Genomic DNA, 4,852 nt, shown 5'->3' with positions numbered 1-4,852 from the left:
TGAAGTAGAAATGATCAGAGACAAACCGCTGTGTTCAGGATTATCTGGTTGCTTTAGAAATTGTATTTTGCAATAGTTTCCCCATCTGAGTGATCACACCAGGACCAGGCTGCAGGCATGGCTTGATTTAAACTTTCATGAGTCTTTCTTGCCGTGGCTCACTTAGACTTAACTAAGATCATAGATAAAAGCATCTCCATACACAAAGGTAGCAGCACAGTTTAGATGATAGTAGCTTTCAAAACAGGGTGATATTGATCACCATGAGGGAGCAGCAACTGCTTTCTTTGTTGTTTCTGAAGACAGCAGGGATAGTTGCCTATGGATTTGTCCATAGTTGCAGCACATCTACATAAATTTAAGTCACCAGCAGCCAAAATTAAAACAATGAAGATCTTAGAAGTTTTGAATGTGAAGTCAGTTCAAGTCCTCTCTAAGTCAAAATTGATTTGGGGGATTTGCATCTCAGCAGCATACCAGCAAGGAAGTCCTGAGGAAGAGTAGTTGGTAGGGAGAATGCTCTTAGAATCACAGAATGACAGAATATCCCGAGTTGGAAGGGACCCATAAGGATCATCAAGTCCAACTCCTGGCTCCACTTGACCCAGCTGATTAGATAAGCCTCTCACTAAGAGTATAAGAAGTTCAAATGCTATAGGTACAGGACAAATGGTAGAGCAGCAGAGAAAAGCAATCCTGCAGTAAATAAGCACAGGGACAAAGTGAGAATTGCCAAGTATCAACCTAAGAGAAATGATGCAAAGGTAATGAAAGCAGACTGTATCAGGTCTGTTAGCCGTAAAAAGAGAAGCAAAGAATCGAGTTGTGATATAGGAGCCTGGGGAATCTTCTGCGCATGGCAGAAGCTAAAAAAGTTTATGATATGGCAATGAATGTGCCCCAAGGATCCCAGTGTGGTGGCAGAGGTCATGGGCAACCTTTGCCGGCCTGCCCTTGAAATAAGAGACCTGCAGAACTGAGAAGTACAGGGCAAATGAGTAAAGAAAAAGCAAAAGGCAATATTGGGAAGACCTGAAGTAATTAAGGAAAGAGGAGACAGCGCTCGGAAGACCCTGAAATACGTTGATATAAGGAACCAGAGACTTGTGAGGGTGATCAAGAGCTAGCGTAGGCAAAGCACAGTGAAAACTTGCCAGTGGAAGAGAAGTTGTAAGGTGGGTCAAAATCAGTCAGCAAAGGATTAGGTAACATACTCATGGATAGAGCGATGCTAGGTGTAGGGGATTGGATTTGAGGACCGACGATGCTCTGTCCACCTTAATCGTCTACGATTCCATGGAGACAGCAATGAAAGACCTGCATTGTCTGAGAACTAATTTTGTTAGGTATGGGCTTAGGGCACGTATTACAAATAGATCTCTTTTATGTAGGATTCTAGTTTGGAGTTTGTAATGATTGATGGATTCATTAAAATGTCATCACTTATACGGACAAGAATTTTCAGTTTAAAAATAAATGAATGACAACAGAAGCAGCAAAAAAAAAAAAGCCTTCTGCTTTTCTGGTTGATTCTCTGTGCAGCTTACTGTGGTTCAGGAGACTACTTAATGGGAGAGAAATGCAGAGAAGACAGGGTCAGTAAAGATTAGGAAGAGTTGTCAGCATTTCATTTAGATCTTTGGCTACTTGGTTTCTCTTAAACTCTGCCTCCCACTATCCTTCTCTTTGTTTGTCTGAATGTCACATGAGCATCATTCCGGTGCTGAATAATACTTATTCTGTGATCTCCTTTTTCACTGGAAAAGGCATCTGGCCAGAGTCTCAGGTAGTTATTGTACAGACATAAGCAGAGTTGCAGTTGAAGATCCAGCCCACTGGATTACTGCTTGTACAGCTGTGCTGTCTTTTTAATGCTAAATTAGTCAGTATAGGAAGATTTTTCTCCACAGAATTTGGCTGTCGTTCCTTTGACAGTATGTTGTATCTTCAAGTAGATCCCACGGGCCAAATTAATTCTAGTGTTCTACTGCTGTCAGTGATGTTACCCTGAGTGTGAATTTGGCCTCATTGTTCTAAGGCTAATAGAGATTTTTTATAATGAAAGTGGATCATAAAATATTCTCAGATTTTCATCTGGTTTTGCTTACAGTAATTATCCTTTCCTGAAGTTGAGTAGTAAAGAAAATATTCATATTCTCCAGTGTCTGGTATAAATTGCCATGCTTGCTTGCTGCAGCCCAAGACACAAGTTACAGGCAGAAATGGATGTATTTGCCTATGTGGATATGGCCAGTTAGCCACTTTCTGCAAACAAGAACCAAAGAAAGCATGGCTTTGAAAGTGCTCTATTATCAGTGCTGTGTTAGTGAAACACTGATTTTTGGCGTCTTTTTATACTTCAGAAAGAAACTTTTCTGGCAACCAATGCAACAAGGTTACAGTTAATATCTTATTAATGGAAACAAAAAATGTTCTTCACAAATTTCCTTTAAAAAAATAAATAATTAAAAGTATAAGGCCTGCAGAGTTAATAAAAAAAGAGGGAGCCAGCATATTTTGTTAAAAGCTCACACTCAGCTAGGCTGGAGGAGACAGGGATGTGGTTCAAGTAAAATTAGATGAAGAATGGAGTTGTTACAGGTGGGTCCCTCTCCTGACCTGAATAACAGGCCTGCAGGAAAGCACAGTTGGGACTCCATTGCTGTCATTTTGAAAAGAGAGGCAGGTTATCTCTGTCTACTCTTGGATTGCACTTTTTGTGCATTACAGCTAATGCTTTCAAATTTGTGTTGGGTAAAGTCTTTGCAAAAATGTCAAGAACCTGAGGGAACTGCTCGAACTATCATGTCACTGTTCAGCACAGTCTTTCTGCTACAAACTTGAGGGACATCAATGAAAAATCCTAAGTAAATGTAGGATATGTCCTGAAACACCGTGTAAGGAGCAGAAGGAACTTATAGGGTGTAAATGAATTACTAACAAACCTTAAGACTTAGAGTCCTCCATCCCTCTCCAAACCAGACTCCTCTTATAATCATATAGTCATAGAATCATTTGAGTTGGAAGGGACCCTTAAAGGCTATCTAGTCCAACCCCCTGCAATGAACAGGGACACCTACACTAGATCAGGTTGCTCAGAGCCCTGTCCAGCCTGACCTTGGATGTCTCCAAGAACGGGGCATCCACCAATTCTCTGTGCAACCAGTTCCAGTGCTTCACCGCCGTTATTGTAAAAAATTCTTCCTTATATCTGATCTAAATCTCCCCTCTTTTACTTTGAAGCTCCTTCCCCTTGTCCTATCACAACAGGCTTTGTTAAAGAGTCTGTCCCCTTCTTTCTCACAGCCCCCTTTTAGATACTGAAAGGCCACTCTCAGGTCTCCCCAGAGCCTTCTCTTCTCCAGGCAGAGCCTAAATAATCTCGTTGACCAAACTTTTTGGTCAATTTTATACTGCCGCAGAATAGTCACTGAACAGAATTGCTCTGTGGTTTACAAAAACACATCAAATAGTTTAGGACTTCAAAGAAATATGCATGAAACTTGAAGATGACCTGGTGCTACTTCTTTGTCTTAGGAAATCCATCTCTGCAAGTGTATTTGCAGCTTTATAAGGGGAAACTAGCTGTCAGAATCCACAAGAACTGTAAGAAATTATGGTGTGAACTGAGTTCTTTTCAACTGAGCTCAGTAGCCACTTACCCTAACGCACTTCAGCAGGGAGTCCTGCCCTCTAGATATTTAATGAACAATAAAGACCAGTTCTACCTCTGGTGTTGAAAGTGGGAGTTATTCTTGAAACAGAAATGCTGACATTGGATCAGCCCTAAAAGTAGTGGTGAAAGCTATTCTGTTTTTATGCAATTTTCTTTTCTGTCTGTTGTAAGTAGGGGTGGAAGAAAATGCACAGAGATTGACCCTGCGCCCATATAAATAGTGTATCTGTGAAAACCATCCTTCTTGATGAAAGGAAAATAATGTCCTAAGCAAATAGATATTTTGTACTCTGAGAAGAAAAATAAGACAAGATGGATCTCTAGCTATGTCTTTGTTCAGAAGCATGAGGGAAAGCACTATAGGGAGTCTCTTAAAGACAAATCTTTAATCAAAGAGCTTTTTCTCTTGCAGGATTTCTACTAATATATCATCAGTGTTCAAGTGCCCTTTTTCCTGCAGAGTTCAGGATCTGATTTCAGATGCCCTTATTGTTAAAAGACAGAACTTTCAATTTAATAGATTTGTCACCAGTGTTTATGGGAGAAATATCAACTGGACATAGTTACTTGTACTTCAGGGCAAACTTTATACTTTTCCTCAGGGCTGTACCCCCTGGTACCCAGTAACAACTTTTCTTTGCCATCTGTTTACCTGTCAGGCCTTCAGAGAGCGCACTGTGTCTTCAGAGCAAATCCACTGAACCACAAAAATGGCTCTTCATATGCACAGCCTGAAAATATGGAAGATTGAAGGAGGAATTGATTCATTCAGTGTGGTTGGGGAAGAAGCAAAAATCTCTCTCTGAGCTGTCAAAATTAGATAGAGCAAAAACAATTAGAAAAGCACGTCTGCTGTCAGATGGTCTCCCAGTGATGTCTCTGTGCAGTGATGTTCTCCTGAAGGATGAACAGTTTTTTTCCATTTGTAAAGAGGTGTGGTGATGCCCTGTTACCCTTAAAAGTAATTGTAACTGGAGCAAAGCTTTCCTAATGAAACTCAAAACCAGGTGAAATTACCTACTTCAGGCAGCCTCATAAAAACCTGCACTTCAGGCAAGTTCTACTGATATTTGCAAGCTGGGGCCCACTCTAGTGCAAACACAGGAAATTTACTGTAGCAGGTGGAAGCCAGGTAATGCCACATCTTGGTGTTGCTGGAGTCAGCGCAACTCAGTA

This window comes from Meleagris gallopavo, chromosome 2 (assembly GCF_000146605.3).
Source record: "Meleagris gallopavo isolate NT-WF06-2002-E0010 breed Aviagen turkey brand Nicholas breeding stock chromosome 2, Turkey_5.1, whole genome shotgun sequence".
Taxonomy (NCBI): Eukaryota; Metazoa; Chordata; class Aves; order Galliformes; family Phasianidae; genus Meleagris; species Meleagris gallopavo.
Note: the sequence above shows the minus strand (reverse complement) of the source record.